Source organism: Molothrus aeneus, chromosome 14 (assembly GCF_037042795.1).
Source record: "Molothrus aeneus isolate 106 chromosome 14, BPBGC_Maene_1.0, whole genome shotgun sequence".
NCBI classification, from domain to species: Eukaryota; Metazoa; Chordata; class Aves; order Passeriformes; family Icteridae; genus Molothrus; species Molothrus aeneus.
Window position 1 is genome coordinate 3,376,430 of NC_089659.1, and position 21,265 is coordinate 3,397,694.

The following is a 21,265-nucleotide window of genomic DNA, read 5'->3' on the forward strand; positions in this document are numbered from 1 at the left end:
GGCTTAGGCCCCCCTGTGTCTGTTTGTTGCTCCCTGCCCAGGACCCATCCCACGTGATGCTGCTGGGTGCCAAATGTCCTTTATCTGCAGTTTGGGTCTGTGCCCTTTGCTGCCTCTTAATCCCAGCACTGTGGGAACCCTGTCAGGGAATTCTGGCTGTGGGACATGATTCCATCAGTGCCCACAGAGCTCCATGCCGAGCTCTGGCTGTGCCTCCCTGGTGGCTGCCCTGGGCAAGGAGGTGACCCAGCCACCTCCCCGTGGTGTCACCACACCAGGGCCTGGCCACAGCTGCAAACCAGCAGGTGCCTGGCAAATCTGGGGCTGCTCAGGACCTGCCACCTGTGGCATTCACATTCTCTGAAAAATTCCTTTGTCCAGGATTGTTCTCCTGGGAAGCTGAGAAACCTCAGAGAAAAAGGAAAACAATTCTTATCTCATTTGCTTCTCCTGTGTTGTGCTTATGTGGAATGTGTTTGGAGATTGTTTACCCACAGGTGATTGTTCCATTGCATTCTGCTGGGAGTTGTTTTGATTCTTTGGCCAATCAGGGCCAAGCTGTGTTGGGGCTCTGGAAAGAGTCAGGAGTTTGCATTATTTTTTAGCATTCTGTAAGTGTCCTTTCTGTATTCTTTAGTATAGTTTAGTATAGTGTTCTTTAATACAATATAGTATCATAAAATAATAAATTAGCCTTCTGAGAGCATGGAGTCAGATGCATCATTCCTCCCTTCATTGGGGCACCACACAAATACAACAGCCACCCCCATCTGGGCTGGTAGGGGAGGCTGAGGAGAGACTCCAGCCCATCTCCAGGGGCAGGGGCAGCAGCCATTTGGGGTGTCCCCAGCACCATCAGCACTGCAGGGCCTGCAGTGCCTCTGGGAAGGGCTGCAGAGAGGGGGCTGCTCTGCAGGTCAGAGCTTTTCCTGACCACAAACTGACCCCTGGGCTCAGGCTGACCTTCTCCTCTGAGGGCAAGGACGGCACCCAGCAAAGCTGGCATGCTCTCAGGGGCTGTGGGTACCCAGCAAAGCTGGCCATGCTCTCAGGGGCTCTGGGTACCCAGCAAAGCTGGCCATGCTCTCAGGGGCTCTGGGTACCCAGCAAAGCTGGCCTTGCTCTCAGGGACTCTGGGTAGCCCAGCAAAGCTGGCCATGCTCTCAGGGGCTCTGGGTACCCAGCAAAGCTGGCCATGCTCTCAGGGACTCTGGGTAGCCCAGCAAAGCTGGCCATGCTCTCAGGGGCTCTGGGTACCCAGCAAAGCTGGCCATGCTCTCAGGGGCTCTGGGTAGCAGGTCAAACCTGGCTCCTTCCTGCCCCTCACACAGGGATTTGCCTTTTAGATGGATTTTCCACCCTGTCCCCTTCTCCTGCCTGCTGCTGGGAGGAGGTTTAGGGCCAGGACTCCTGTTTGCATCCCAGGGCTCTCTGAGGGGCTGGGGGCAGCAGGCAGAGGTTGTGCCCTCCTTGGCAAGGAAGGGTCTGCAGAGTTGCACCATTTTTTGCAGCCCTCACTGTGGCAGGAGGGATTTCCTCTCCTTTTCTTGATATTTTCCTGGTTTCCTTCATGCTGGTTGCTATTCCCAAGCACTTCTCTGGCTTAGCCACAAGGTGCCATCAGCAGACACTGCTACACCAGTACTCGGGGGCTGGAGACAGAGAGAGAGAGCCAGGCAAGAACACCCTGATACTACAGAGAGGGAAAAGCTAATTAATAAAAACCATAAGCAGAAGGAGATCAAAACACAAAGGAAAACACACCAAGGACAGGCAGCTGCACCTCTGTGTCCCTTGCAGGTTTTCTGCTGCTGCACTACCAATCTCAGTTCAGATTTGGGATTTTTTGTCAAACTGGGTTTAATCCTTCTTGCCCCTAATGCCAGTGGCATCAAGCAGGGTCCCTGTGGCCCCGGTGCTGGCTGCTGGCAGAGCACAAACCACAGGGTGTGACCCCTGCCTCCCAGGCTGACCATCTGATCCACAGCAATGAGCACATCAAGGGGAAATAATTGGAAAAGGGAGAGCAAGAATAGGCTTGGATACCATTTGTTTGACTTCTTCAAATCCAGAAAAGCCATTCTCAACCTGCTTGGTCTGTTTGCTGGTAGGCAATTGGCCAATACCACAAAATGTCTCTCCAGATCTTTCATGATTTGGTATCAATCCCACTGAGGAATGTGGTGTCTGGACCAAATTGCTCCCTGAAGCACCCTATGAACTTCAGGAATTGGAAATCCTTGGCTCAGTAAAAATAGATTTTTGCATAATATTTGATTTCCCTGGGTCAAAACAAAATAAAGACAAAATTACAACTGTCACTGCAAATCATGCCTTGTGCAAAAATGTGACATTTTGGTGCAATCCTGAAGAGCATTTTCCTGAATGTGAGAGAGAAAAGAGAATTTCCTGGTGAGATTTTGCAGTGCCCCTCTCAGGTGTCAGCTCCACACAGGCAGAGGTCTGGCCGGGCAGGTGACAGTGAATTTACAGAGCAGCTCTGGAAGGAACAGCAAACAGGAAGGGAAACCCAGGACCTACCTGAGATCCCAGCAGCAGCTCTGGTGGAGACAGGTGTTGTTTACAGAGCAGGGCAAATTGAAGTCTTTTCAAGTGTGTGAAGCCTCTGCAGATTGTACAGTTGTTTTCTGACAGGCTGAATTTTGGAAATTGGGATGGAGGTCCTGGAAAAGCAGGTTATACTCCCTGGGGAAGGAGAGGACACAAAGATTTTCCCAACAGGAATTATTATAGTTCTGCTGGGAGCAAAAATTGGGTGGTAGGGGCTGATTGCCACTGGTCTGGAAAGGAACAGCCAGGACAGGAGTAGATGAGAGTGGAAGAAGTGAGGAGGAGGATGAGGATGATTTTGGAGGAACTGCCGTGCCCAAAAGCACAGCACCAGTGCCAGAGCAAGGGGGTGGGTGGGAAAGCTTGGGAGGAATGTGGGGCAAGGAAGGTGAGGCATGTCCTGCCTTCCTGGATGTGAGGAACTTCTCCCTAATTGCATCTCCGAGTGCCTCTGACACAGCCTGGCTTGTTTGCCCAGTTTCCTTTTTGGCTCCTTTTACAAATTGACCCATTTGCTTCACTTTGTGTATTTTTAATTTTCCTTTGCAAAATAGCCACACTTTGGGCTCATTTGGTAAATTAATATTAGTGCTTCAATAAAGCTGCTATCAGTCCTTATTTTACACTAAATCTTTCCTACAAGTTTTTCTTTCTCCCTCCTCCTCTCTATGACTAATAGATATAATTTCAACAGTTTGACTAACTGCCGTGTTATAGAAAAGGCAGTAATTTATACTGATGTAATGGCTGTGATAAAAATCATTTGTGTGCTGATTTTATAAATTAGGTAGGAAATGTGAGTGCCTCTGAAAAATGAAGTGCTACCACATGAATTCCAGTGTTGTTAATGCTTCATACCTTTCTGCTTCATTAAACCAATTTCACGGGGAGATGAGTTAGAGGAGGAAGCTGTGCTGCTTAAGAGAGGCAACAATGGTTTATTGAAAGAAATGGGGATAAGATTAAATTAAGTGCTACTTGAGAAATATGGAAATACAAAAATATTCAAGCTTAGAGATGGTGAATTCAAAAATATGATAAGTTGGCTCTTTCATACCCAAAGAACTGTCTCATCATAATTGCATAGGCTGAATTCACAGGCTACTAATTAATATTGAAGAGTTTCTTGAACCACTCTTATGAATGAATCAGAGTGCCCTAGAACTAATTTATAACTATTTCCTTTTGGAAATCAAGACAACTTAAAATGCTGCTTTCTGTGCATTCCTATCTTAGCTGCTAAATCCTTTGAAATTATTTCTGCCGTATATCTTATATTTATTTATAATTTCACATATTCCATTTATCAGCTGAATTTAAAGGGAAGACTGAAAAAAAAAGGTGTAAGATTAAGAAGCCTTCAGGTCTGGTAAGACCCTTCTAATTTAGGATAGTGATCTGGAGCAGCCTAAAATAACTTTTCTGGCCACTTTTTGATCTGAATTTAGCTGCATTAAAACCAATGTGTTTCCGTTAGATTTATAGCAGAATTTTTTTTTCTGATTGAAAATAAGTAATATTTTCAATATTATGTATTGTATATAGAATATGTACCTTAAGAAAGAATATGTTACTTAAGAAGAATATGTTTATGTCCACAGAAGGCCTTGGAGATCAGGTATGATCTACAACTCAGAGGCTAATTGATTTTTTACCACTTCCATAAAATAGCTGCAGCTATTTTATTCCCCCCCTGTCCCTTGAGGACGAGAAGTTTTCATTCTCAAACCACTAAACCCTATTTGTCCTGTGGATGGTGGAACATGTAAATACAAAGGGAGTCATTCATTAAATAAGAGGCTTATGCATACACAAGTTTTAAAAAATGCATAGTTTCAAAGCCCAACTGCGAGGCTGCCATTTTCCCCCAGCTCACAATGAGAACCCTGTGTACAAGTGACCCAAGTGCTGGGATTTGGGCCAGCTCCCAGATTAGCACAGAAAACACGTCCAGGCTCCATCCCCTCCTCCCCCTGATGCTAATGGGGGCTCAAACTGTGCCCATGGGGGGATCTCAGGGACAGCAGCACTGCCCTGCTTTCCCTCTGTGCTCTGGGGGTGCTGCCCACAGGATCTGCTTTGAAATAACTGGTGGTAGTTGAGACACAGACAATACAAAGCAGCTCTCCATTTGCAGGTTTCAAACCGGTTTCTTTACAGCATGCATGCTTTTTATACATTTTAACAAAACTCATCAGTTTACGCTTTACTCATTGGTCACTAGAAACAAACAAAGTGCTCATTGGAACAGGCAGTTGCAGGTTTCTCTTATTTATCCTTCCTTTTTTCTTGGTTTCTTTGTCAACTGTTGGAGTTCTGGATGCTGAGAATTTCAGGCTTTCTCTACAGACAGCCTCTGACTCCCAGGAGAGCACTGCATTTGACCTGAGGCTGTGGAAAAGGCTTCCACAATTGATTGATAGCACTAAGATTACAAGTGTGTAGTTGGTTAGAAGCGTGCAATATCACAAAGTAGAAAACTTAGAGTTTGGGCTTTTAGAATATAGTAATATATATGCAACAAGATGGAAGTTTTAGAGCAGAGGCAGGTTATTCTTCTTTACCTTCTTCTTCATTCTTCTTCATGACCTTGGTAGAAAATTCTTTCAGGGGTAAATGTCGATCCTCTTATCAAACACAGATCCTTTTATCAAACTTCTCTCTGGCTGACAGAAATTGCTGTAAAACCTCTTCCCCCATAACTCACCCCACAAAAGGGGATAATGTGCCAGGCAGCTCTGAGGCTGCATCCTGCCAAGTGCTCTCCATTCCCCAGCAGGAGGAACCAGCACTGAGGATGCTCAGCCCTTCCCTGGAGCAGCTCTGGGCTGTCACAGCACAGCTCAAGGCTCCTGCCAAGGGTCTGCCCACCAAAGTGCTGGGCACCATCCACTCCTGGTGCTGCTGGATGGCTCCAGTGGGGTCTGGCACTGGCCTGGGAGGTGTAATTCACCATTCAGCTCATCTGCAAGCACAGTGCACAGCACTCTTAGCACTCTCTTACTGCTCTTCCTCTCTTTCTTCAAAATCTGTGGAAGGAAGGAGGGAATAGGATAGCAATAAAAATGGATTTCCTGCCAGTGCAAAAATACTGAGAGTCCAAATCCTTTGGCACTGCACATAACAAAAAGTTATAATCTTGGAATTCGAAATGATGAGATTTTCTAAAAATAGCCATTTGCTTTTACCTTATAGAAATAGCATGTTTTGACAATTTTTTTTCAGAAAAACAAAAGGAACCTGTATGTCCCCATTAGGATTTTTAGTATAGACATCAATTTCTAAGGAAAAAAGTGCTTTGAAGCAGCCATAATTGCACAGGATGCATATGGCTTATCTTTGAATGACTCATTCAGTGAGGTTCTCCCTCCTAACTGTACCAGAATAACATTTTTCATTATCCTGTAGAGATACCAGGACATTTTCTCTGCACTTTGGTGAGTTTTCAGAGGTTTGACTATGGCATTCCTTTCTCTGTGTAAGGTTGTTCCTGCCCATTTGCAGCCAATCCTTCCTTACCCTGCCTGGATGCTGAGGATGGAGCCCAGACTGGTGTGGGTGTGGTGAGCTCCTGCCTGTGGCACTGGTGTCACTGCTGGTGGTTGTCACCCAGGCTGCCAGAGATCAGCTCCTGGTCCCTCTGAGCAGTCATGGGAGCTCTGCTTGCTCCTGGCAGCCTGTCACAAGTCTGAGTTTATTTTTACAAATTCAATTTCTTTCTCTCTTTGATCACGTATTTGATTTTCTCCTTCTTTCTCTTTTGAATAGTGTTTTTATCCCCTCTAAGTTTGTTTTCTTTTTTTGGTCTCTTATTTTTTCCTTACTCTTTCCCTGCCCCTTTACTTTTTCATCTCTGTACTCTGCCTTTTATCCTGCCTAAGTGAATGCAGCTTGTTTTGAGTCCAGGAATAGAAATGCTTGCCACTTTCCCTTTGCTCTGCTCCAGGCATGTGTGTAAAGCAGCAGATAAATGTTGACAGCATTTTGTCTTTGTACAAGTTGGGCTTACTGCAGGCATTGAGTGCAAATTGCAGGATAAATTCACGTGCTGAATGCTGGAGAAGAATTACTTCAAAGATCTAATAATGGGCAACTGAAGCTGCCCACAGTTGCTAAAGCATTTAGCTTAGTGAGACACTTATAAAAGGTAAACATAAGCACAGAAAAGAGCTCTGTAGTTTGCCTGTATAGATTCTTGAACTCCATTCTTTTTTGTATCAATGTGCATTTTGAATCAGTTCATTAGAAGAGAATGAAAGATAGAGGTTGGTTTACAGTGGCCACAAGATTTTGGCACATCATGAGATAGCTCACTCTTTTAAACACTGAGTTGTACAAGAAAATGTCATTTTTTCTACCCCAATTGTATTATTGCCCTGGTTGGTTTTAATTTGGAGGCTTTCTAGCCTCCATATGGAAGAACTGCATGCTTGCTTTTATTAGAAACTGCTTGTGCATCTTGGGACCAGCTTTGCTGTTTAAATTAGAAGTGTTATGGGTTTTGTTTCTATATTTTAGATAATCTGAATTAATTTTAGAGATGTCATGGTAATGGGTCACTATATCCAGAAGCAGAGCTTTGTAACAAAAGCGTGGAATTCCCTGGCTTGAAGCTCTTGACCTGCACAGTTTGGGTCAGTTTTCCACAAGTCTTGCTGCTGCTGCTTCCAAATTTCCTTCTCATTGAAACCATGGCCAGACAGGAGAAGGGTCTGAAATATTCTTTATCTTGTCATAAATTAGTTCTTCTCTGTCCTTCCCAGCTGCTCTCAGCTCTACCAAGTGAATAGTTTGTGCAAAGGTGTGAGATTTAAATTCTCCTCTCTTATTCCCACTGTCACATTGATGATTTCCCACCCTCAGAACTGCTGGTGCCAACACCAGGGATTGATTTGTTTTGCACAGTGGAAATGGCAGGGCTTGGTATGCTCAGCCCATGGAAAATGTGGACACAATGAAATGCTTTACTGGCTCATCTCTAGGTGAGTCTCATGCACATCTCTTGCAGGGTTATGAAACCAAACTCTCCAGAGTGCAAAACAAAAGTCTGAATAGTTCTGTGGCCCTGCTCATCAGCTGGCCAAAAATCATCAGCTCATTGGGACTGGATGCCTCATGCTGTACATGGCACTTTCTGGAATGTTTTATTCACTCACTGAGCATTTTGAGCCGTGGAAGTGACTCATGAGCACAAATCCCAGTACATTTAGCCTTTTTCACTTTAGGATGTGTGTTTCCAGAATCAATCATTAGTTGGATTTTCCTGTCAGAATAGCACCCTCCAAATGTGTAAATTTGGTGCCAGCATCAGAACAGACTGGTAGAAAATCCTGTCTGATATCAGAATGGGGAAAATACCAAATACCTTTATTTTCTATCCCCCACTGAGATGCAAGTTGAGACTTTTGAAAACAGCATTTAAACTTTTATATATTGTTTGATTTCATAGCCAAGACACCAGTCAGAAACTTTTGGGGGCTTTTAGTGCAGCTTTTCTCCTTTAATGAAGTTGAGCCTTGCTTGTTCACCACCAGCTTTAATTAGTTCCTCACCACCCCTGTGCTTACCAAGCTGATGATGCTACTGGTAAAGTAGATATAAAATTTACTCACCAAAGTTTTTTACTCATTAAAGTCTAAGCATCAATCATTTTTAAGCAGCAGTGACAATCCTTGGTTAGCAGAAATGTCAAGGAGTGGGTGGAACATTCAAAACAAGGAGCTATCATGATAGCTGGGATAGAATGGGAGGGAAAACATGATCACAGCAGGGATCAGTGATCAATGATCAATGATCAATACCATTTGCAGGCAGTAAGAGGCCCCCCATTGACTCCCCCAGCCATGGGCCTGGGGTTTTCATGCTTTCTTATCTGTTGACATCAATGTTTCTCTCACGTTATTGACCTGCAGGATGGTGCTGAGAGGAAATTCTGGAGCTGGCAATAAAGTGCACAGCTCCAGAAAGGTGAGAGGAGACATGAAACTGGGATCTCAGCAGTGAGGAGGAAGAGGTGAGTGAGCAGAGCTGCCCTGACAAGCAGAGCAAAGCAGTGCCATAGGAAGCAGTGCCTCTCTTGAGGGGTTTTTTCAGGAGGTTGCTGCTCTTTGCCTGTAGAAGTCCTTTTACTGTTGTTGCATACTGCAAAAGTAATATTTCTTGATGTTCTTTGGGTAGAATGATAAGTGCTTGCCTAATTCTTGCATATAAATTGGAAGACTTTTTCCTCTGTTTCCAAGGTCAATATTTTTCTGCCACAGAACTTGTTCCTTTTATAGTGTATTAGGCACATATATTGTTTCTTGGCTGTTTCCCCTAATGGAGATCTATCTTGAAGCAAAATTTGTATCTTTTCAAATCATGTGGTTTTTGAAACAGGTGTGTGGCTCCCAATCTTTCTTGTATGAGGTTCTTGTTATAGTTAATATGAGGGCCTATACAATCATGGTTGTTGCCATCAGTCTCATGAGTCGGGTTTGCCTCTGTGGCTGTGACTCAAACGTGTGTGTTTGCCTTTCTCTGAAGGTGCTGCTCTTATTTTCCCTAAATGTGCCATAGTAAAAAAAAAACAACAAACAACATGACATGGAACAATGATGACTTGTCCTGCCTTTATCCCTGTGTTTCCTTTCTGCTAGGAGAAATGCTGCACTTGAAAGTCTTGTGGTTGATGACTTAACAGAGTTTGGCATCTTCTGGCACAGCTAAATATATTTTAATGCCAGGAAAACATTTCATAGAACAATGGGCCTTCAACCCTCTGTTGGAACATTAAAAAAAACTGTTATAAGTTAATTTTAATATTCAGCTTCTCTGTCGTGGAACTATGAATCTCCTTCCCTCTTTAAGAATTTCTAAATCAAATTATGACCTACGTAGCCTATTATACAGACCTCATAAATGGAAATAGAGCCAAAATAGGCCATCAGGAAGGTGCTGCTATAATTAGTGCTCTTGCAGAGAAAGAGAGAAAAGTATTCTGAGGTTTCTTCTTCTTTCTGTGGATAAGAAATATAATAATATATTGCCTGATGATAGCATGATTCCCATGCAAATGGCAGGGGCTGGTGGCTTATTTAACAGGCCTGGCCTGTAGCAAGCCTCCCTTCCCCGCTTCAGTTCAAAATTGATTATTTTAATACAGAATTCCTGAATGAAAGAGGTTCTTGGCCTTTTCCTGGGCTGTTGAATAATGTATGTGGGAGAAAGCAAATAGAAGCAGAGGGTCTCAGCTGCTGGAACAATGGGCTGAGCACAGAGCTGAGGGGGCACATTAGTTTATCATTGCCTTGTCAATCCTCATAGGCTGGGAATCGTGGGATAGCCTGGAAAGAAGCAGCTGCTGAACGTGTGGTAAACTGACCGGGGCACTTTGGAGAGACCACTGCATTTACACATCTGAAAACAAGATATTGATTTTCCCCACAAAGCTGGGCAGAAATAGCCATCCTGGAAAAAAAAAAAAATATATATATATATCTGGATCGTGGCTCGTTTGCAAAGCCCTGGTGCTTTCCTGGCTGTGCCCAGGGCTGGGAGCTTCCTCGTGATGGGGCTTGCAAATCTAAAAATAGTCTCTGCATAAACTTTGCTTTGCCTCCTCGTTGATTGACTGCTCTCCTAATCCTTTTAGTGATTCAGTACAAGTAAAATGTAAATGCAAGCGAGATTTGTGAATGTTCACAAAAATATTTTCCCTCGATTAGTGGATTTCTCTTCTTTTTTTTTTAATTTTTAAAGTTACATATTCCCTTTTGTGGAAGCATTTGATTGATCTTGAAGATGCCTTTGTGTGATATGCCTGATATCACAGCTCTGCCCTTTCTAGTGGAAGTGGGATTCACTTCTGAGAACCAGTTTGGGTTTAGGACACATCCTCAGGCACAAGAGTTTCTTTCAGAAGTGACAAAAATAAGAAAGTGAAGCAATGCTTGACACGGGCAGAGTGGGATGATTAATTGCTTTAAACGAGGAAAGGTTTAAGGCAGAGATGAGCACACATTTCCTGGTGATTAATATTCAGTAAGATGCTGATGTCTTGCTCTAGGCCCAGCTATCAGGATGCTTTTATGTGGCTTTATTGCCACATGTTGATGATGATTACTTTAGCTATCAGAAATCCTGTTTATGACTCAGGATTTTCTCTGCTGGGTGCATACAAGAACATACTCACGGTGTGAATCACAACAGGTTAAGAAGTTTCAAGTGAAAATAAGTGGCCTGTCAGAGGGGACACATTTTTTGTCTGTGTAGGTCTAATTGTGGATCCAGATTCTCCACAGGGGTCATGAGCTGGTTTGTCCTCATCTCTGCAGCTTGAAGGACACAGCAAACGTGAAAAACTCTGGGGTTTATCAGCTGCTCTTATGATTCTGTCTGTCAAAAAGCAGCTGCCTCATCACTCAGCTGGTGTAAACATTGCATTTTAGCAAATGTTGTAAAAGCAAAGAATATTTTGATATGGGATATCATCGTCCATAGGCAAAAGGAGTCCCAAAAGCAGGACAAAAGCAAGGCATGAATTTGTGCAGGGAATTTCCAGATTGTTACAAGGTTTTCCATCTGCACAGATATAGGAAATCAGGATCCTCATTGCCTTCTGGTCTGATATTGTGATGAGAGCAAGAGAAGAACTAGAACAGGATAAAAAGGTTTTTCTGCACCTTTTTAAAGTCAAGGAGTGTTTAACACCTTTAGTGTGGTTGGATTCCTCTATCAGTGAGCTGTATCACAAAATATGATCACTTCAAATCAGGGTTCTAAGTCTGCATCTGATAAATGAATAAATGCTCAGTTTTCCTGGTGCTCAGTGAAGCCAGATCCTCCTGCTGATTGTAATGAGAACTCAGTGATTTTAAAAACAGTTAATTTCATTCAGATCTGGACTCAGCACTCTGGGTATAGGCAAGTATTGTCTTAATTCATTATTTCTGAGTAGGGAATCAAGGCAGATTTTGCTCTCAGATGTGATCAAGCTTAACCTATTAGGAATTCACAGATTGCGCTGTGTGGTTTCCTGACATCTCTGGGCTCTGGTTTGAGCTGGTCCCTGTGAATACCCTCCCAGCAATAACCACATCCAGAAAATGTGAGAGGAGACACTTAAATTCTGTGGTGAGAATCTCCTGACTAAGCAGCAAGGAGAAAAGGCTGAATGACATCAGCCAAAGACCAAATCTATCATTTACTGGAACTCCACATTCTATTTGCTTCAGAGATCTTCTTTTGAACAATAACAAGCTCAAAGTGCCTGATCTTTCATCCCTTTCCCTGTGACTTCAATTTTGCACTGGGTGAGCCAGAAAGGATCCTCTTAAACTGAAACAGAGGAAGGGTTGTTTCTCCTATACATTAATATAATCCTACAAAATTTACTTGAATTAATTGCACAGGCAGAAAGCAGTAACAGAACAAGATGAAATCTTGATCAAAAAGCTGCAGTTTCAGTGTCCTTCCTTGGTGAAACAAATGCCAATAATTTATAAGTCAAGAAAGCATTGGTGGAGTTTTACTGAGCACTTTTAAGACCAGCCACAGACTCTAGATTCATTAAAATCCATTAAAATTCATGACTTATAGAGTGATGTGCCTGTCAGCTTGGCTCAGTTTCCATTCTGGTGGCACAATCATGCCACTTATCCATGGGATAATCTCAGCAACATGTCCCAGGTTATATCTATTTGAATGCCTTAAATTCAAAGCAAGAACTACCCTAGAAGTGAGCATAATGAGGGAATATACAAATATAGGCAAGTGGGGTTGTAGATCCCAGACAAACCTAAAAAATCCCAGTGGAAATTATGAGCTACAACACCCTCAAATAAAAAACCCTTGCAGAATTCCTTGTAGCTGCCACCTTACTCCTCTCCCAGCTGGACAAGCCCTTGGTTCCTCTCCTGCCCTCCCTCCCTGGCCATGCCAAACCCTGCTGTGCTGGCTGTGCTACCCCACAATCTCCTTTCCCCTCTTCCCACTGCAGCTCAGGGAATTTTGTGCCTCCTTTTCCGCCAGCCTGGCCCTGGATTGCCAAGCTCCTGCAGCACCCCTTGCTCCTGGCTGCTCCCATCAGAGCCCAGCACCTTCCCCTGTGACCAGCAATGTCCTTTCCTTGTTTTGGTTCCCATTTCCCCTGTCCCAGTTTACAAAGCACTCTGCAAAGTTAAACATCAATCTGCCCTCAGCTCCCAGCCCCAGAAAAGTGCCACCCTGCTCTGAGTTCTGCCTTGCTAACAAGGCCTCTATTACAAGAAGAATAGCAATATTAAAGTAATTTTCCCAAAACATTTTCTTCTGTGCCTGTGTGGTGTGGGGGAGAAGCAAGAAGGAATACCTGCATTTTCTTCCAGCGTAAATGCTTTTCAAATTACTCATTCTGCACAGCAGCTAAATGCCTTTCATATTCCCCTAAAATTTCCTGTTAAAATAGAGGCTGATGGGTATTCTTCCATTTCAAAAGATTTTTGAAATATATGAAAAGTTTTGTTAGAGAATAATTAGTCTTGCTTTGTTTCCACTGATGTTACAAAAACATTTAGCTATTTTCCCAGAACAAGGATGCTTCATAGAATAAAGTTTTAGAAAATGTAATCCATGTGTTTTGTTTCAGACGACAGAAATAAGATTAATCAGAGCTATCTGTAGTATAAAAGTAGTTAAATTTAACTTTAAAGAGTGAGGGAGCACAGAAAGACTTTTAATGTGCTCATTCCTTCTTGCCCACAGTGTTTTGCACTGGATGCAGTCTTTCACATCAATTTTTTTAATAAAACTGGCTCAAGACATCCTGTCTTTGAAACTGTTGGTGAAAGTGCAGGGAGTGAAACATTTGATTGGGAATCTGAGTTGAGCATCCTTTTCTTTTATTTGTGTCAAATTTGTTGCTTCTGTGCCCTTCCTGCTGCGTTCACCTGCAGGTAGAGGAACCCTGGGGCCTTGTGCTCCTCCTCTCCCTGGGTCCTGGCTCTAAACCGGTGATTTCCTTCACCTGGGTCCCTTTGTCTGCTCACAGATAAGGCTTGGTCAGAAGTTAAACTTCTCTCTTCCAACTGGCTCACTGTGGTTTATCACCTTTTATTGTTCAGAGAATTGTCCCAAGTGGGTGCAATGTCACAGAGCAGCCTTTGCTACCAGAGTGCCTCTTGGCTGGTTGTTTTTAGCCCACTGCATTTTCTTGGCTGGTTCTTTTCAGTCCACTGCATTTTCTTACTGTTCCACCATGAGTTCATTTGCCAGCTGGTGATTTCCACTCCACCTCTCTTCCCTGGAGAAGTTTCTTTCCCTTGCTGGCAGCTGCAGGATGCTGGCTGTGGAAACAGGACTGTCTTCCACTCCTGGAAAGGTCACCTCACACTGGGAGGGTGAGGAGGGGCATTTGTGAGTGCTGTCCCTCTGCATTCAGAGCTGTAAATGTGTCACTTTTCCCTCAGACTGAAAATGGAGCTGGTGAAATAGAAATCCAGTTTAATGTCATCTGATGGAGCAGGATCTGCATTTCTCTGGGATATCTGCCAATGCATCTTGTTGCCACACCTGAGGGCTTCATCTCAACAAGGCATTCATCAAATTCACCAATTCTTTTCATGCAGGATCAAGTATCTCCAGATGTGGCCGAGCAGTGGCTGCAGGTCCTCTCTGCACTCAGACAGGCCCACAGGGAAGAGGCTCCTTGACCTCACCTGTGGGGTGGGAGTTAAGAAATACAAACCATTTCCAGGTAATCTGGAAATTCCTCTGTTACATTCTGCACTTTTTGCTAGTTATTTTCCTGTGTGAGCCAGGCTGAAATCAAAGGCAGCTGCAGTTGAAGGTAATCAGGGGTAACTTTCTGTCAAACCTTGCTGCAGGATGTACAGCCAGAAATCAGCCTGTTCTCCTCAACCTCAGCCCTGCCACACTGTCAGGGACAAACACACCACTGGAAGCACTCACTGCAGCTTTTCCTTCATAGGGAAGGCAAACAACCTCTCTGATGGGTGAGACCTTTATACAGGTGCCCATACAAAAGTGTGGGATTCACATTCTCTGAACCTGAGAGAAGCAGAGAAAAGAACGATCAGAACAATTCTTATCTCATTTGCTGCTGCTGTGTTGTGCCAAAGCAGAATGCAATATGGAGATTGTTTACCCACAGTGATGGGGTTTTGTTTCCTTGGCCTGTCAGGGCCAAGTGTGTGTGCAGACTGTGGGTCAGCAGACAGACACAAGATTTGTTCAGTCAGTTGAGTGCTTGTGCAGTTCCAGTTTAGATGTAGTGTAATATAATATAGAATAATATAGTGTAATAAAGTAATTAATGAACCTTCCAATATCAATGGAGTCTTCCTCATCATTTTTTCCTGCACACTGGGTGCCCTGCTTTACAATCCAAAATTTCACAGCAGCTGATCTATTTAGTGAGATGACATCCCCCCCAAAATAATGCTGCAGAGGCTGTGGGTGTGCAAAAGGTGTCTGTGATCATTTGGCCAGTGAAAATGTATTTATGTGCTTGGCAGATGTTTAATGTCATCTGTCTTCAGATAAATCTGAACATCAGTAAGAGAAGATTCAGGCAGGAACATTGTCTTCCTCCATTCTCCAAAGATCTTCAGAGGTTTTGAAGGTCTGTTTGACTTTGCTTAGTTTAAGGTTCTAATGAGAAGTGACTTTTTCTACCTCCACAGCATCAGGAAACTCCTGTCCCTTGTGGTGGACAGGGATCTAAATCAGAAAGTTCATCTGGAGGCTCAGCCCCGCTCTGGTGCTGGTGCCACTCACAGGTAAGAACCATCTGCAGGAGAGCAGAACTCTCCAGGTAACCCTTTCATAATTTTATTCTGCACAATCCAGGGGCTGCAGAACCATTTCTGATGTTCCTGGGGAGAGTGAGCCTCCTGCTCTGCTGCTGCAGCACAGACCTGAACGTGCTCAGTGTGGGGAGCCCAGAATGGGACTGTGTGCTCTGGCCCAAAAGAGTATTTATTAATGCATTAATGTGCATTAAAATAGTAATGCATCTCAACTTCTCCTGGTCAAAATGTATAGTCTGATATGGCACTATAAGAGGAGAGGTGAAAGGAAAACTCAGTCCCCATGAGGGAAAGAATTTTTACATTGACAAAGCAAAGAAAATCTCAAGAACACAAATGTTTCATATTGTTTATTGCTTCACTGATTGCTAAACTATGGAAAGAAAATTCCTGACCATTTTCTTAGAGGTCACTCCAGTTTCCCCAGTTAAGCTTTAGATTGCCTAAAATGCTAACATTTTCAATTTAATCCCTGAAATAAATACAGAGTGAAAATATTCAATTAATGGGGAAAAAAAGAGTTTAAAGCAAATTGTGGGCAACTTCTATGTAAGCTCATCTTCTGAAGGATCTCTTTATCCCAGATCTCCCTTACATTTTTTAAACTCACAGCCTAAAGCATATTTTCTTTTCCCAGCACTGCTAGAATTCAAGCTGTATCTTTAGCTGGTTTAATGGAGCCACAAGGCATCACATTAGACAGCTTTTTCCTAGTTCACAGAGGTCATATTGACATGTAACTCGTGGCATTTCCTTGTTTCCAAGATAAGATAAAGCAGAAGGGAAGTGTTCAGTTCCAGGTGAGTGGGAGAGGGCAGAAGGAATGGGAAGAAGATAAGAGTGTTTGATGCAGGTGGGAATTTATCATGCAGGGTCTTTTTCCTCTCAGGTTGCAGTTGCAGAGGAGGCAGCAGCACCTCAGTCCTGCCTGAGGAATGCAAGCAAATAAAGGAATGATCCAGTGGAGGGATGAACTGTTGGTCACTCAGTGTCTCCTTTCAAATCTCATAAGGCTGCAGCAGGTTTTACCTGAGATGGGATAACTTCTGCTATTCTCTCATGCCAGAATAGCAAAATAAATGCAAGTAAAGCCTTTTAGTGGGTGGTTTTCAATCCTGTCCTCCCAGCAGAACACAATAAATTCCACAGCTATAAAAAACTGGATTGGACTTTATCAACAGAATGCAACTTCTTTTCAGCAAAGAGATTTCTAAATCTCCTTTTCTCTGTAAAGAGTTTTCTGCTCTCTTCTACACCAGTGCAGCCTCGATGGGCAGTGATGGCAGTGCAGTGTTTGCTGCTGTCCTTGCTGAGTGCAGCTGATCAATAGCACAAGGCTGGCAGATTCCCTGGCTCCAGGATCCCCCTTCCCACTGGGAACAACTGCTCTGAGCCTTTTGTGCAGCTCTTGTAGAGGTGAAGATGTTCTCTCAGTTTTTTCCTTAGGATTTTTGTAGCATTTCTTGGGCACCAGGAGGAATTTCCTCACAGAAAGTGCTGTTAAACTTTGGGACAGGCTGCCCATGGAAGTTTGGAGTCCCCATCCCTGGAGGTGTCCAAGGAACCCCTGAATGTGTCCATGAATCCCTGGAGGTGTCCAAGGAACCCCTGGATGTGTCCAAGGCGTCCAGGAATCCCTGGAGGTGTCCAAGGAACCCCTGAATGTGTCCAAGGTGTCCATGACTCCCTGGAGGTGTCCAAGGAACCCCTGGATGTGTCCAAGGTGTCCATGAATCCCTGGAGGTGTCCAAGGAACCCCTGGATGTGTCCAAGGTGTCCATGACTCCCTGGAGGTGTCCAAGGAACCCCTGGATGTGTCCAAGGTGTCCATGAATCCCTGGAGGTGTCCAAGGAACCCCTGGATGTGTCCAAGGTGTCCATGACTCCCTGGAGGTGTCCAAGGAACCCCTGGATGTGTCCAAGGTGTCCATGAATCCCTGGAGGTGTCCAAGGAACCCCTGGATGTGGCACTCAGTGCCCTGGGCTGGGTGACAAAGGTGGTGGCTGGTCACAGGTTGGGCTTGATGACCTTGAAGGTCTTTGCCAACCTAAATTATTCTGTTATTTTGGGATTTTTTGCCAACTTGTGGCTGTAAGGGACAAACTGAAGTTCATGATCAATAGATTGCACACAGATTGTTCTAAGAGTGGGGTTTTTGTGCAGTTATCTTGAATATGAGCATTATTTGTTCTTCCAGACTTGGGGCCCATTCTTCAGTGGATGCCATGGATTTGAAAAGCACTGGGGACAATTGTGGGCATCAAACTTCATTTCCTGAATGGCCTAAGCAGTGCACTCCCCTGTGAACTGCTGCTGCAAGGTCAGTATATCAGTAGAATATCATCTTTAAAAATGCCTTTTACTCATTCATGTGCCTTTTCTCTCGACCCTTGGATTCTCTGGTATCATTTTTTTTCTGTAAATGTCAGATTTTAGGAACAGTAGCAGCAGTTCTGAGAGTAAGGGTGAAACTCCTGCTGTTCCTGTAGCTTCTGCTGCTTGTGTGCCCCAAGCTCTCATGGCCCCTTGCTCCTTTATTGTGCAGGACACTGATTTTCATCCACAGCCCCACAGATTTTTTTTCCAAAGCTTCCAGTCCCCCAGGCAGCTTCCTCAGCCTGCTCTTGTGGCCTGCACACTTCATTTCCAGGTTTGTGATTTTTACCTTTGGCCCTCCTGACACGTGGATTTGCTCATATTTGTGCATAATTTACCAAGCCATCCAACTCACCTTGCATTGCTGGTCCAGCCTTTTTAGTTAACATTTCCCCACTCTCTGTTCTTTATCAGTGATGTTTTTATGTTTGCTTTTTCCCTGAGTCATTGATAGAAATATGAAGCAGCAGAGAACAGACCCTTGGGGACTGCACTTGAACCAGATGCTAAGCATAATTTCTATTTAGCAGCATGTAGAAATGCATTATTTAACCAGAATTTAATCCACCCAGTGACACAATTTCAGGGTTTGTTGGTCTGGTTTATTAATCAAGATGTCTCCTATAAACATCACAGACATACAAACACTTTTCATCAACATCTGGCCATAAAACTGTTGGTTTTGGGTTGGTCTGACAGTGCAAGTTGTAGAGAAACCTTTGCTGATCAGCTTTGGGCCTTCCTTGTTCTCCTGTCTGTCTTTAGTTGGGGATGTGTTGTTTCATTCTCCTGGGATAATTTCCTACTCATTTTTTAGACACCTCCTGATTTCACATATCCAGACATAGCTAATGAAACTCTAAAAATAATATCATTACAACCAAGAAAATAGCCATTCTCTGTACTGATGGATTACTTTCAAATAGGTAAAACAGCTGAAATGAAGATTGTCCAGATAAACAGTGTGTGGTTTGGGGTTTTTTTTGAGATCTAATCATCATGCAAAGCAAGAAGATAATATTACTTTATGATATGGTCACAGGTAATGTTGAAATGTGTTAATGACTATGGGTAAAACATTGCATTAGAGTAATGCAGCACAATTATTTCTGTGTTGTTAGGTCGTATCTAAGTAGGTATCTGGAGCAGCCTTTGTTCAAGAAAGCAGAAATCTGTGAGGAATAATACCATGTGTATATTGTCTGAATATAATAAGCAGTAAATTATCCTAAAAATCTGCTGGGAGAAGTTTCTCCTCAAAAAGCACATCTCAGAGCAGCTCTGTCTCATCAATGTGCTTAAATAAAAGGGGGAAATGACCCTAATGTGGCCTGCTCCCAAGTTTTTCATCATCCAGTTAATATTTTACTAAACCATCATATTTAGGCAGAAAAAACACTTTGGTAAAACCATACTAAGTTGTTTTTCCATGAACTGCCTGCTGCTGTTTCAGTTATAGATCCTCAGTAGCTGCAGATGCAAATGAGCATTGCCAGTAACTCCTCAACAGAAAATGCAATGTATGACCTGGATACTCAATTCTGCACGCTGGAAAACTGGATAAATGATACAAATAATCCTATCTGTTCCATGGGAATTTTGATCAAAATATTTACTTTTAAAATTTATATTTAAAAATTCCTAGAAAATATATTATAATATATATATCTTATATATAATTTTAAATAATTGTAATTATGAATTAAATATTGTTTTTATAATTATATATTAATTTATATATGATATAAATATATTATAATTATAATACTATATAATACAGATATATTATAAAACATGATAGTACAATTATAATATCCATATAATATATAGTTGAAATATAATTTTAATATTTTTATATAAAAATTCTATTTAAATAAATAAATAAAATATTTATATATAAACATTATATAAAAATATAATGTATATTTATATATTTATATAATTTTTACATTATTAAATTAATTTGCTATATAATAATTTTAATTATTGAATTATTATATAACAAAGTCTTAATACATTAATATATTAATAATATATTATAATCTATATTATATACAATATATTAATAATATATTGTATATAATGTAATATAATATAATTTATATCATACAATATATTATTAATATATATAATATATAATAATATTATATTAATATAATAACAAATTAGTATATTAATAATTGGTTATATATAATTAAAATTAAATTATTAGTGATTTATTTTTTATTTATTATTTAAAATATTACATATATTTATATCTATATTATATATATATATATATATATATATATATATATATATATATATATATATATATATATATATATATATATATATATGTAATTTATAGAAAAATGAAGACTTTAACGGGTTTTTATAACGGGTGTTGAGCCACTGTCTTTTGTGTTAATACCAAGTTAAAAACTCACTTCTGTAAAGCCAGTGCTGATTTTTCTGCCCTTGGGGTGGGTGGTGACCCTGTGGTGGCACTCGAGGTGCAGCTGGCTCTGAGCAGGAAGGGTTAAGCTTTTTGGGAAGTGCATTCCCAAAATTGGAGATTCCCAGCGGGGCTGAGCTCACCGAGGTGCAGCAGCCCCAGAGCCACCAAATCAGCTCTGACTGCCACTCTTGGACATGACAAGTCCCAGTAAAGTGCAGCAGGACAAAAACCATATTTTTCTGAAAATCTCTGGTTAAAATGCTGCATTTCCCCAGTTTGGTTTTACATCCTGTGCTTGATTATGAGCAGGGAGAGGCAGAACACATGTGGGCACAATAAAACTCTGGCAGAGAGTGGGTTTTGCAGCCTTTTCACGGGGGAAGCCCTTGGGAAGATGATTTCTGTTGGGTGTGAGGAGCTGAAGGCACATCAAGGATGCTTTTGTGATGTAAGAACAAACACACATTGCACACAGGAGGGCTTCAGATAGGAGCCACAAAAGAAATCATACACTTGTGTATCTTTGTATCTGTTTGAAAGTACAGTTCTGGCCAAAAAACCCCTGAAAAATGCAAACCCCTGGGTTTCACACACCTAAGGAGAAAGGCTCCTCTCACAGCAGAGTTGTTCCCTCTACTTCTGGCTCAGTGCCATGCTCAGGATATGATACACAACATTTCCACAGGGATTCCAAAGTTGTTCTCAGGCTGAACCCCAGCCTTCTTCCATGCCTGAGCATCCACACACAAGGATTGCAGCAAAAACTCCTTGTAAATCTTGATACACCTGCTTGGAGTAGGGATGTGTTTCACTTTCCTTGGAGTGCTGGTTAATTAGAAATGTCCAACAAGTTTATGCAGAGAAGAGTTCAGCTGCAGCTGCTTTTGCAAGGCTATTTTCCTTTTTTTTTCTTTTAAAATAATTGATGGCTTTATTTAAAAATATATTTATATATGTAGTTTGGACATTGTGACAGTCCTGTAGGAGAAATGATTGAAAGACGTCTTTGAGAATTCAAACAAGGCAAGATATAATAGTAAAAATAGCTGAAGAATATTCCAGTCTTAAGCAAATTATCCCATAATTAAG

At 42.2% G+C, this 21,265-nt stretch overlaps 1 long non-coding RNA gene across 1 annotated transcript in view; it reads left to right on the top strand.

Moving 5' to 3' along the window:
* LOC136562634 (uncharacterized) overlaps positions 1-21,265 on the top strand; it is a 35,036-nt gene that overhangs the window by 4,410 nt on the left and 9,361 nt on the right. The window contains exons 3-5 of the long non-coding RNA XR_010784538.1: positions 8,484-8,584; positions 15,234-15,329; positions 17,558-17,680. This is a non-coding gene — a long non-coding RNA (uncharacterized lncRNA). The remainder of the gene's footprint in view (positions 1-8,483; positions 8,585-15,233; positions 15,330-17,557; positions 17,681-21,265) is intronic.